The sequence below is a fragment of the Apis laboriosa genome, unplaced genomic scaffold (genome assembly GCF_014066325.1).
Source record: "Apis laboriosa isolate Shangri-la unplaced genomic scaffold, ASM1406632v1 scaffold17_cov146, whole genome shotgun sequence".
NCBI classification, from domain to species: Eukaryota; Metazoa; Arthropoda; class Insecta; order Hymenoptera; family Apidae; genus Apis; species Apis laboriosa.
In genome coordinates, this window is record NW_025222181.1 from 955,994 (window position 1) to 970,098 (window position 14,105).

At 38.2% G+C, this 14,105-nt stretch overlaps 1 protein-coding gene across 1 annotated transcript in view; it reads left to right on the plus strand.

Annotated features, from left to right (window-relative positions):
- LOC122711754 (homeobox protein abdominal-B-like) overlaps positions 1 to 14,105 on the plus strand; it is a 113,961-nt gene that overhangs the window by 59,322 nt on the left and 40,534 nt on the right. Inside the window, exon 3 of the mRNA XM_043930777.1 lies at positions 11,685 to 11,849. The gene's annotated coding sequence lies outside the window, so the exon portion shown is untranslated. The remainder of the gene's footprint in view (positions 1 to 11,684; positions 11,850 to 14,105) is intronic.

Here is a 14,105-nt window from a genome sequence, read left to right on the forward strand (position 1 = left end):
CGGTGTACCGGATCTTCTTGATTGGCTCGAATGCTGCCACGTGTTTGATGCGTGTAAGTGTGTAACTCGTATCGTGGAGAGTTTTAACGACGCTTGATATTCGCAGGGCCTTGAAATATTTAAAGCAGTGGCTCTCAACTTGTCATTTTTAATCAACTTTTTTTTCTTTTTTTTTTAATTCTCTTAGTATTTGAAATTTTTTTAAATATTCTTTAGACAGTTAGGGGAAATTTATTCGAAATGATTCGTTTTATAAAAATCAAGAAGGAATAATAATTCAGCCTCGAATGAATAAATGTAAACGGAAATTCTTTTCTTTATCTTTCGCCAAGTTAATATTCTCGAATTTTTTCGAGGTTGCAAAATGGAGTCGTGATGTCAGAAAAAGAGTCCAAAATAATTATGGAAGAATTATATTTGCATTTGTTCGCAATTACGATTCACGAAAAGTTAACACATTCTCGAATTTTTTCGACGTTGCAAAATGGAGTCGAAAGGAAGATCCAAAAATTTCTCTTCGAATAATAAGAATAATTACAATTCTAATTTTTTTTCTCCAAAAATTTCTCCTCGAATAATAACAATAATTTTTCCCTTTTCCTTACAATTAGATGACCAATTAGAATTTTAATTTTTTTCTCGAAAAATTTCTCCTCGAATAATAATAACAATTTTTCCTTACAATTATGACCAATTAGAATTTTAATTTTTTTCTTCAAAAATTTCTCTTCGAATAATAACAATAACTTTTCCCTTTTTCTTACAATTAGAAGTGACCAATCAGAATTCTAATTTTTTTCCTCCAAAAATTTTTCCTCGAATAATAACAATAATTTTTCCTTATAATTACGACCAATTAGAATTCTAATTTTTTTCTCCAAAAATTTCTCCTCGAATATTTTTCCTTACAATTAGATGACCAATTCGAATTTTAATTTTTTTCTTCAAAAATTTCTCTTCGAATAACAATAACAATTTTTCCTTTTTCTTTACAATTACGAGGTGACCAATTAGAATTCTAATTTTTTCTAACTCCTCGAATAATAACAATTACTTTTTTCCCATAACTTTTCCTTACAATTACGAAGTGAATTCTAATTAAAATTAGAATTTTTATCCAATTAGAATTCTAATTTTTCTCTCCAAAAATTTCTCCTCGAATAATAACAATAATTTTTCCTTACATAATTATGAGATGATCAATTAGAATTCTAATTTTTTTTTCCAAAAATTTCTCCTCTAATAATAACAATTTTTCCTTTTTCCTTACAATTAAGTGGCCAATTAGAATTCTAATTTTTTCCTCCAAAAATTTCTCCTCGAACAATAATAATAATAATAACAACTTTTCCCTTCCCCTTACACTTACCAGGTAAAAATTCGAAAATGAAGTCGAAAAATGATCGATCGAATTTGAAATTTCCCCTCATCGAATACAATTCTCCTTATTATTTCCCTAACAATTCTCAAAAGCTCGAGAAACTAATAAAATTAATTATTCGATCGATAATAAAAACAACATCTTCCCTTCTCTCTTACGAGTCGCGAGACGATCGATTCGCCTCTCTCTCTCTCTCTCTCTCTCTCTCAGGAAAGAGAGGCTGGAAAATGGAGTCGCGTTGAAAAGAGAAAGAGAAAAGGTACGATCGATCGAATCGAAAGTTTGCCAACTCTTGCATCAACATAACTGAAAGTTCATCGAGCCAGCGAACGAAAGTCGTTGTTAACGAGCACCTAATCCGATCCGGTGTATCGTCCGCATAATTCCAGGTGGTTAAGCGTGTCCGCGGCACGGCAGGCACGCCGTGCAATCGGAACTAATGGCGAAAGCATTAGCGACGAATTGTCAGAGATATACACAGAGGGACGATATATAAGACGGGCGAGCGGGAGACCATAAACTGTGCGCGCGCATGTGTTGGGATACGTGCGCGCGCTTCAAAATGTGTGAATATTCGTGAACACCTGTGCACCTTGTCCCGCCATTTGCAAATTGTGCACCGCGGCGTCGAAAAGATGTTTTAACGCCTTCCCGCGGATAACGTGTATTTATTATGCGGAGAGGTGTTCGTTATTTTGAGATAATTGTGAGTTATGTCCACGGATTGTGGAAAATGGCGATTGTGGACGCGAGACTGATGTATGCACTTTTCTCTCTCTCTCTCTCTCTCTCTCTCTATTTTCTTTTTTCCTCTCCTTTTAGGAAAGTTGGAAGTAGGATGAGAAGAAAGTGGGGGGGGATGTATATCGGAATTTAGAAATTCGAGAAGAGTTTACGAATTCCTTTGCGTTATTTCTTTTCCTTTTTTTTGAGAAACGATGGAAGAGGGAGGAGTGAATAAATTTTTGTACAATTTATTTATCGCAGGGGAGATAATTATTTTGGATTATTGAGGGATCGTTGAGGGAAGTGAAAATGATTTTTTCTTTTTTTTCTTTTTTTTGTTGGAAAATTTTGGACATTGCATATTTTGCGAGATCTTTGAGAAACGATGTTCGAAAGAAAGAAAGTAATTCTTGTATATTTGTCGCAGAAAAATGGCGAAACTCGTTTACAATTCCTTTATTAAAAATTTTTGAGATATTCGTCGAAAGAAAGGACGAATAGCTTTTCTTTTTAAGAAAATTGAAAATTGCCGTTCCTTTGTGGAATCTTTGAAAAACTTATGTTCGTCGAAAGAAAGTAATTTTCATATATTTATCGCATGGCGAAAAATGCAAATTGCCATTCGTTTACAATTCCTTTATTAAAAATTTTTAAGAAACGATACTCGTCGAAAAAAGGAATAATCTTTGTATATTCGTTGCAGAAGAGACGTTATTTCGAGATAATTATCGAGTTATATCAAAGGATTGTGGAAAATGGCGAAAAATATAGGAAAAAATTAAAAATTGCAATTTCGTAAATTTACATAATTCATCGAAGGAAGAACTAATTTTTCTATTATTATATATTATTTTATATAAATTAATCTTATACAATTAATCTATCTATCGAAAAGAAAAAGAAATAATTGTGGAAAAGTTAAAGAAATTTTGTTTTCTTTTTTTCTAAAAAGCCATGTACTCTCTACGATAGAAAAATTAATTATTACACGACAGAAAAGAAAATATATCTATATCTACCTAAAGAAACCACCATTTTGATTCGCTTTAATTATTGGATGGAATTCAGCCGTGTTGTTTGCCGGCACGGCAGTAAAAGGGTGAAGGGGTCGAGGATCTTGGAGGTTGTTCAGACAGCATCAGGAGGAAGAAGGAGAAACTGTGGTGGAGGTTGGGATGCTTTAGCCTTTGGGGGCCGCGGTCGATACCGCGTCTCTCCGTGGAAAGCAGTGTTGCCAACTGGCTTGCCTGGAATTTGCACTTTCCTACCCACCTTCGGCCGCCGTGCCGGCTGCCACTACCCCTCCTCCCCTTTACTAAATATCCCAATAAAACCCTTCTCCTCCCCTCTCCTCCTCCTCCAATATTTTTAACAATCCGTGCAAAATTTATTATAATTATCTCAATTCGATATTGTCTCTCTCTCTCTCTCTCTCTCTCTCTCTTTCTCCTCGTTTCCTTTAATTTCATCGAAGAAAATCTTGTATACGTTATATATCTCAAGTTTCCACCGATTTTTAAGGTCTCTCTGAGAGATCTGTTCAGGAGAAGAAGAAAAAAAGAGGGAGAAAATGGCATCGTGACGAATCCAAGGCGAAACATAATCCAGTCGAAGGGTAAACAATCGTGAGTAAGGGTTGATTTTTTCTTCTTCTTTTTTCTTTTTTTTTTTTTTTGCATAACCCTCGCCAGAAGGCGAAAGTGTCGGGGAACTGTTGGTTGGAGGGGAGAGGAGGGGGCCTTTTAGCAGCAGCCTAGCTAGAGCTAACTAGCCGACTGGCCGACTGACTCTGTCGTCTCTCGTCAACGTTGGCCTCGTTCAATTTTCACTGAAAATATGCGGATTACACGGAAGGCTGGACAGGAATCGACATTGAGCGAACGAACGACCTTCCCTAGTTGGGGTCGTTAAAACGATTCCTCCTTTCCAATTCGAAACTCGCCGTTTCCTTGGCGATCATGGCGCGTACCTAATCCTTTAGAAACAATCCTTTCTCGAACGCTTTGAAACGGCAAACAGGGAGAGGAATTTAGTGGACGGACGCCAACTAGCAGAATCCCAATTCCGTTGTTCCAATTTCGTTTAGGGGAGGAAGAAGCTTATTCCTTTCGAAATTCGAATTAAAACTCACCATTCTTATATATACATATCGAGAAGAAAGAAAGAAAGAAGGAAATCTCTCAGCGGTAGAAAAGGGTATGAACAAGCGGCGAGCGAACGAACAAAAGAGGAGAGGGAAGGGATAGCGATGATTTCGAGTGAATCTACATCATGAAAAAGCACGTACCACTTCAACACTGTCGATTTCAATATGTTTTTGTTGCGCCTCTTAAATTCACATTTTTGATTTCTTATGCTCTCCTTTCGAATTAAAACTCACGATTTTTATATATACATATCGAGAAAAAAGAAAGAAAGAGAGAAAGAAAGAAAGAAGGAGAGAAGAGATTTCTCAGCGATAGAAAAGGGTATGAACGAGCGGCGAGCAAACGAACAAAAGAGGAGAGAGAAGGGATAGCGATGATTTCGAGTGAATCGTACGTTACGAAAAAGCCAAACGTGCCACTCTAACACTCTTCAATGTGTTTTTATTGTGCCTTTTAAATTCACATTTATGACCTCTTATGCTCTCCTTTCGAATTAAAACTCAAGATTTTTACATATATATACATATCTAAAAGAAAGAAAGAAAGAAAGAAGAGATCTCTCAGCGGTAGAAAAGGATATGAACGAGCGGCGAGCAAACGAACAAAGAGGAGGGAAGGGATAGCGATGATTTCGAGTATCGAGTGAATCGTATGTCACGAAAAAGCACGTGCCACTCCAACACTCTCGATTTCAATGTGTTTTTATTGCGCCTCTTAAATTCACATTTATGACCTCTTATGCTCTCTCTCTCTTTCTCTCTCCCTCTCCCTTCTGCCCTCTCACGCGTAATACAGTGAACGACGAATCGGAGGTCGATTCGAACAGCCGACAATTAGAAACGTAATATAATATATTCTAGCGTGTATAAAGAAATATTTTTATTCATAAATATTCAGCCATTATGAAAATTCGAATGTAATTTTCGTATATAAGATTACGTCTATTTTGAAAATTTGATTAATCGCTCTTTAATTATTTCGAATACGAAATTCAAAAGATGGAAAAGATGATTTTTACATCGATATTTATATATATACGTTTGGAATTCTTCGGATTCTTTTTCATATTTCTTTCCTCTTCTCGTTAATCGCGATCGACGTTTCAAAGTATCCATTTATTTTTCCATCATTCGTCGAATAATTTCTTGGAAGAATAAAGATTTTCGATTCAACGAAAAAAAAAAAAGAAAATAGGATATTATTGTATCCTTGTTGCAACCTATTTAACATACGTGCAGGATGATGCGGAGATCGAGTATTGTTTCGCGGCGAGGAAATTTGAATTTAACGACCCACCCGGTATAAATAATTCAACGTTCGATCTCTCGGAGCGATTCGGTTTCGAGACTTCGGTCGAAGATGATGCAAATGTAACATCTCGGTCGAAGAGAGAGAGAAAGAGAGAGGAAAAAGGAGAAGGAGAGGGAGAGAGAGAGAGAGAGAGAAAGATAGCTTAATTACGCGTATGAGAAGTGGCATTTTATGTTTATTATTTTATAGCGGTGTAATCTGTGCACGGTTAGGCTTAAATAGACGTTTAAAACTACGACGACCGGCGCTGTACACGCAAAGCTTGTAAAACAACGATTTATCGTTCGAAAGAGAAAGAATTCACGATTTTCCACGTTTTTCGAATCCTGGTGATTTCTTTGATTAATTATCGATCACGGTGAAATCGAATGGTTTTAAGAGAGCCGTGTAAATATATGTGTGTGTGTGTGTGTATATATATATATTAATCCATATTAATAAATTACTAAATATCATTTATCGCAAAAATTTCGTTAGAGGGAATCGTCGATTTCTCGTCAAAGTTAAGATGGCGGTTCGTTCGGAACGGAATGAGAATATATCTGCAAAATTAATTTGAACGAGTAACTGTAACACAGTATAACACGATACTATTATTATTTCGTCGAAATAACTCGGTCGATAACGTAGCGCCCGAGTATCTTTCTCTCTCTCTCTCTCTCTCTCTCTGTCTCTCTTCTTTTCCGACAGAGGCGACGATCCATAGTTGAATGGAATCGTTGTCGAGATCGAAGATAAAAGGGAGGAAGAGGCTATTAAGATATCCAGTGGGCTGGGCCCGAAATCTCGACGCGACCAGGCCACCGTTTTCCCTCCAAATTCCTCCCCTCCCCTCCCCTCCTCGATCGAAAATATTTAAACATTGTGACACGCAACCCGAGAGAGAGGCGTATATTTATCAAATTTGACGCTTTTATTTCGAAACGGTTTTCGAAACGAGGCAGGTATATCGTTAATAAGCCCTTTTTCCTCCCCCTTCCTCGCTCGTCGTTTTCGTTCCCCTCGTCTCGAAAGTTTTAAACAGCGGCGTTCTAAACAGGGGGAAATTCACGATCGAATATCTTCTTCTACGATCTACATCGCGATACCAATAATTAATATTAGGCCACCAAGACGAAAAGAAAACGTAATTGGTATATACCGTGAAGATATATATTCTCCACAACAGCCACGTAGCAAATACGCGATAATGATCGAGAGAATATCGGTGCACGTCAAGTTTGCGAGAGGAAATATATTCGAGGATTTTTTTTATCGATGATGAGAACAGCGAGGGTACAGTAATTGGGTGCAATTATTCGAAAATACCCTACCTTTATCCAAGATGGAGTAATTTCTTGTCCCCTGAGTGGTTATTGCGGACTCGACAGAAGGCCGATTGAGTCACTAGTCTCTCCTTGGTGGCCGCAAAATGGCGAAACAAAGCAGCCGCTTTTCGAGCCATTCGAGTTGATCGAGCTCGGTTGCGTCCTCCTGGAAACGGCGGTTTAAGAATTGGCGGTGACTCGATTGGCCGCCGCTAGAGCCCGCTCATTACACTCCGCCTCGGTCGTGGTCGATCATCATTGGCATCGTGGCGAATCGAGATCACCGCGTTGCTGGTGGTTTAGAAAATGGCCGTTTCAAGCGAAAGATAAATATATCGTACAGTTTATATATCGCGCGTTATTTCGTTTGATTCTGTTTGATTTTGGAGGGGGTTGTACAGGGTGTCTTGGTTTTTCATGGTATGTAATATATAACGTTTGTATTTGGTAAATGATGAATAAGGAGAATTGTAAAGAAATGTAAGTTAGCTTTTTTCTGCGCATTATGTATGTATATATTTCTTTTTAGATTGCCATTTTTCGTATTTTCGTGCGTGCTTCTTGTGTTGCGCAAATGGTATGAGTAAGAAAAAGGTGAGTATGGTAAGTATGATTAGATGTAAGAAAATTGTTAAAAAAAAGAGAGAGAGAAATAAATAATATGGCAATTGTAAAAGGTAAGTATCAAAAGGTAGGTATAGGTAAGTATATGGGATTCAATAAAAATATCTAAAAAATTTTGCGTTTTAGCAGTTTTCGAGTTAAATAGAAAAATTGGCGAAAAATTTCGAAAGTTCCAAGAATTTGACGTCACTTCCAAGAACTGACGAAATTCTGAGAAAAATTTCTCGATAGACCTCCTGTCGTATCATGTTCTCCTAATACAAAGTCGAAAAATTGGCGAAAAATTTTATTCGTTCGAGAATTTCGAAAATTCTAAGAATTCCGAGAGTTCCAAGAATTTGACGTCATTTCCAAGAATTGGCAAAATTCTGGGAAAAATTTCTCGAACAACCTCCTGTCAAGTTATGTTCTCCTAATACAAAATCGAAAAATTGACGAAAAATTTTTCATTCGAGAATTTCGATATTTCCAGGAATTTGACGTCATTTCCAAGAACTGGTAAAATTCTTGGAAAAATTTCTCGATCGACCTCCTATCATATCATGTTCTCCTAATACAAAATCGCAAAATTGGCCAAAAATTTTTTTCATTCGAGAATTTCAATATTTCCAGGAATTTGACGTCATTTCCAAGAACTGGCAAAATTCTTGGAAAAATTTCTCGATCGACCTCCTATCGTATCATGTTCTCCTAATACAAAATCGAAAAATTGACGAAAAATTTTTTTTCATTCGAGAATTTCGATGATTCCAGGAATTTGACATCATTTCCAAGAATTTCGAAAATTCCAAGAATTTGACGTCATTTCCAAGAACTGGCAAAATTCTGGGAAAAATTGCTCGATCGACCTCCTGTCAAATTATGTTCTCCTAATACAAAATCGCAAAATTGACGAAAAATTTTTTTCATTCGAGAATTTCGATAATTCCAGGAATTTCGAAAGTTCCAAGAATTTGACGTCATTTCCAAGAATTGACAAAATTCTGGGAAAAATTGCTCGATCGACCTCCTATCGTATCATGTTCTCCTAATACAAAGTCGAAAAATTGGTGAAAAATTTTTTTCATTCGAGAATTTCGATGATTCCAGGAATTTGACGTCATTTCCAAGAATTTCGAAAATTCCAGGAATTTGACGTCATTTCCAAGAACTGGCAAAATTCTTGGAAAAATTTCTCGATCGACCTCCTATCGTATCATGTTCTCCTAATACAAAATCGAAAAATTGACGAAAAATTTTTTTTCATTCGAGAATTTCGATGATTCCAGGAATTTGACATCATTTCCAAGAATTTCGAAAATTCCAAGAATTTGACGTCATTTCCAAGAACTGGCAAAATTCTGGGAAAAATTGCTCGATCGACCTCCTATCGTATCATGTTCTCCTAATATAAAGTCGAAAAATTGGCGAAAAATTTTTTTCATTCGAGAATTTCGATAATTCCAGGAATTTGACGTCATTTCCATGAATTTCGATAATTCCAGGAATTTCGAAAGTTCCAAGAATTTGACGTTATTCCAAGAATTTCAAAAGTTCCAAGAATTAACGAAATTCTTGGAAAAATTTCTCGATCGACCTCCTGTCGAATTATGTTCTCCTAATACAAAGTCGAAATTTCAAACTTTTGGGAAAAATTTTTGTCTTTGTATCAGGTGAACGCGATGGAAGATGAATTGTTTTTTAAATTTCGAAAATTTTGATCGATTTTTTCGATTTTTCGATTAGAAAAGTATAATTGGACGGGAGTTGGCACGTGAAAATTTACTTACCTGATATACTTATTTCTTTAAACTGTTATTTTTTTCGCAGAAACGAATCGTTTTTGCGAAATTTTACTTGTATCTACGTATGAAATTTGTTACGCTTGCTCTATTTTTTACTTGTTTTTTTTTACATACCTACCTGTTAGTTTATAATCTTGATTTATATCGTTGTTATCGTTCTCAGCGAAAAATGTTTCGGATAAAAATTAAATGGTTTTAAGAGGGGTATATTCTGAGATTATTAATTTTTTTGTAAATGTATGTGCGAAAAAGATACGAAATATAAGTTTATTCTTTTAAATGGGATTGTATATTTTTCACTGCACGAATCGATGTATTTCTGCATTCTCTGTAAAAAAGTATTAAACCTTGAAACTCGAAAAGATGTTTATTTACGAAATATTTAATAATAATTAAATATCTTTTAAACCATTAATTTTTCGCCCTATATGGTTAAGTAATTTTTTATAGAGAATAACCCGTTGCATCTATTCACGGATTAAAAAATATATGATTCTATTTAAAGAAATGAAATTGACCTTCGTACAACCTTCGCGAGCCTATCCAAAGAAAAAAGTAATAAAATCAAAATGTAGCCCTATCGAAACCATTCAACTTTTATCCGAAACATTTTTCAATATCTCTAAATACAACCGAGATATTAGCCTTCAAATTTATGTGACTCGTATAATATACCGGGTGTCCCAATATTCCCCCTCGCAATATCTCCTTTATTTCCACAAATATTAAAAAATACTTTAGACCAAAGTTGAACAGTTTCGAAGGGACTATAACGTGATATAATTATTTTCCCCCCTGGACAAAGATCCACCATCCAAACCCATCTCAACTTTCTTTATAAACACGTATATCGACCACATACCAAACTACGTCCATAAATAACCTACTAAGAATACGATTCTACCAAAAAAAGAAAAAAGAAAAAATAAACAATCATCGAAAGCTCGAAATCTACTAAATTAATTCAATCACAAATCCTATCTCCAACGTTCGCCCCGCGATCGATCCTCAATAAAAGAAGAAAAACCTCTACGGAAAGAAGCGGCACTCGACACGGAAGGCAGTCCGCAGGTAGACACGGTGGCAGGCCTGATTGGCCCTGCCCCCGACCGATGTTCCATCCTACGCATTTGCCTCCGTGTCCACCGCGTCCTCGTGCAGAGGCGGACTCTTCTTCCCAACTTCTCTCCTCTCGACTTCTTCTCTACCTCTACCTCTACCTCTACCTCTACCTCTCGTGCTTCTTCCGCCTCGCCACCCTCGAGCGAGACGGAGAACCGAGCGTCCAACCGAGCTAGAGAGAGACAGGCAAGGGTGGTACGCGGCGCGTACGTAGGAATCGGAGGGAACCGGCGATCTGGGCTGCCCGTTGTTCAGTGGCGTGGCGGCGAAGCGTTTGCCGGGCTAACTCGCTCGCTCGCTCGCTCGCTCGCTCGCGTATTTCCGTTCCGTGAACCGAACGTTCGCCAATAAGCGTATAGGAGTCGGTGTCCCGTACGCCTTCACTCCTCGCCGCCTGGGCCGCGAGCGGCGGCAGCGGCCGCCGCCGCCGCAACGGCAGTCGAAACTTCGCGATGCAACGGCCGAACGCGTTCCTCGCAACCGCGATCTACCCTCCGACGCTCGATCGCCTCTTCACCGTCGCGCGATGCGCTCCTTCCGCGCCCTCGCCCTCCTAATTTCTCCTCTTCTCGCCCGTTTCTTCTCGCGAGGAGGGGGGTAGGGAGGGAGGAAGGGAAGGGAAGGGAAGGGAAGGGAATCCCTGCTTCCTTTTCCGTTTCGTGCACGGGGAGGGGGAGAGAGGAGGAGGAGAGGGAGGAAGGAGGGTGGAAGGGGCAGAGACGCGCTTTTATCCCCGCGCACTTTGTTTCGTGTGTATTATTTCGTTGGTGGTAGGAAGGGGGTGGTGATGTAAGACGTAGCAACGACGTAGTAATAGTACACGTAGTTATAGTGAGTGCGATCGAGAGAGAGAGAGAGAGAGAGAGTATAATAACGTTGATTATTTTCCTCTCGTTTTTAGACACGCGTACTCTTTCATCCCTCTCTTTGTATTAAAAAATTTCGTAAATTATCGATGATAATTTGAAAAAAGAAAAAAAAAGAAGAAGAAGAAGAATCGGTGGACGATACGAAAACGCGATCGATCGAGATCGAGATCGAAATCGAGATCGAGATCGAGATCGAAAAGGGGTTGGTTAAAAATTGTGCGAAACGAAAGAAAAAGGAAGGAAGGAAGGAAGAGAATAGTGAGCGCGCGATTCGCTGGTTTTGGAAAGGGAGAGGAGGGAGGAGGAGGAGGAGGAGGAGGAGGGAGGAGGATCGCGAAGAAAGAAAAGAATAACCGATGTGTTTGGCCGGCGGCCACGTTGGAAATCGCGTGAACGTGCATTGGATGTTTCAGCAGCTGGAAAACGAGACGGCATGGACTAGCCGTTCGCCCCGTGGAAACCCTTGGAAGGGAAAAGGGCATCCCCTCCCCCGGCCCTGCAAGCGTCGCGACGCTCGGCGACGCCGGTGCAACGTCGTCGATCCGCCTCTCCGCCCTTCTCGACGTCTCAGCCGGAAGGTGAGTTTCATTCTTTTCCTTTTTTTCTCTTAAGAACCGATCGAGAAAGTCAGAAAGGGAGCAGGGGTCGATAACGAAACGAGAGGAATAAGAGGAATTGAATCGTGTTCAATTCGAATTGGCGAATCCTTAAATTTAATTCGAAAATATCATTTGCCGTGAAATAGGTAATATTGATTAAACCGATGTGTCGACCGGTTGTATAATTAAACTATTGACACGGTAGTAATGTAAGTAAGAAAGTAGAAACAACGGTGATTTTAAATTTTAAAATTCGAAAGTGTATCATATATCTGTGATATCCGATAACAACGAGAAACAATGGAGGAATAATTGTAACGATAATTTAAACGCAATGATTTTGCCCATTGGTAATAATAACAACCTGAAACATCGATAATAAAAATAACAACAACAATAATCGTGATGATAATTGAAACGCGATTATAACCAATTGGCAAGTGACCGAATAATTAATAATAACCGGAATCATCGATAATAATAAGATATTAATAGCGACGATAATGATAATCCTAGAAAAAATATAATTCAAACATGATACAACTGTCGCTGATTAAAGCCATCGATGATGCCATTCGCTGTATAATGGCCAATAATATTAATAACAGCAATAATCCCAATGATTATAGTAATAATAATTCAAACGTAATTGGCGAATAACCAATTCCGAATAATTAATAATATTAACGGCAAATAATAACCTCAAACTTCGATTCGAATATTTGTGGCACGTACTAAACGTTAAGATTATACCGTTCACGTAATTAAAAATAGCCAACCAGCCAACTAATAAATCCTAACCTAACCTAACCTAACAATAACGACGTAATAACCTTAAAAAGTAGCGCAAAGATCCGATTGTAATCCGTCCTCCAAATCGGCGAAAAAATAACAACGATGCATACGTAACAATCGTAATAAATAAACAACGGGCAAGCGACAATCGTCCATCCTGCCACGCTTTTCCTTCGCTGTCTTCCTTCGTTCGCACCGATGACGCGTGAAAACGTAGTAAAATAACGCTGAAACACGCGTGCATCGTCGTAAAACCCGTCGAAACGGTCGATAGTTGGAGCACGGTTTTCCTTTCGTTCGACGAAATTGCCTTAACGAAGATCGTACGCCGATGGAAATACGGCCGCCTTACGAGCCGACGATACAACAAAAACCGCCACGCGCTTAAATCCAATAATTCCGGACACACCCTTTCGAATCGCGTTTATCTTACGATTCTCTCTCTCTCTCTCTCTCGTGAAACGTTCTTTCCTCTTTCCTTCTTCTCGCGCGGAATCGGTTTATTTTATATATCGATAAGGATATTCCAATCCAGAAAAATGAAATTTCCTCGAGGAACTGTACATGAGAATTCTTCGAGAAAATTCATCGTTCGAAAAATAAAATTATTTATTTATTATTTTTTGAATAATTTCGCGGGAAAGAGAATTAAATTTTTATCGATCAATTATCGGTTATCTTTTCGTAATTATTCCTCTACATATCGGAAATTCAACTTTTTCTCGAGCAAGCTGGCCGAGGACAGTTTTATTACCGTTCGTCCAACAAAATGGCGTCCCGAGAGAGATAAAATAACCGCGGTTAAGAAACGTTGCAACCTGGTTGGTTGGCCGAAATAAAATCCAAAATTTATGGAAACTCGAGGGGATGGACGTGTTCGCCTAAACGAAACGAAAAGAGAGAGAGAGAGAGAGAGAAGAAAAAAGGAAGGAAAGAAAGAAGAGATCGAGAAGGGAAGAAGAGTAAATTGGCTAGCTCCTTCGGCCGAGTTCCTCGATGAATTTGAATAAAAATGGGCGACGAGGAGCAAGCGAGGATTGGACGAGGATGGAGAGAATTGTTTCAGGGGTGGCGGTTATGGCGCGGAGAAAAATAGGATAGGATGTGCCCTCGCCGTGTTTTTTTTGGCTCCTTTTTTTCTCACTCTCTTTCGGATGCTGCAGCATAATCGAAAAGAAAATACTATCTATACAATTTTTTGTACAAATTTATTCGATTTCGATGGAATATATATTCATTGTCCTTTTCTTTCTTCGTCAATCGTTGAAGTTTCTTTTCTTTCACGAAAAGGAATAGAATGGAGTAGAGAGGATGTATCGTTCGGATAAATTTTCCAAACTTTTTCGAAATTGAAGAGAAGGAAAAAGAGAAAGAAAAAGAAAAAGATTTCCACGAATTTCAAAGCTTTATTGCACAAATATATATATATATATATATATA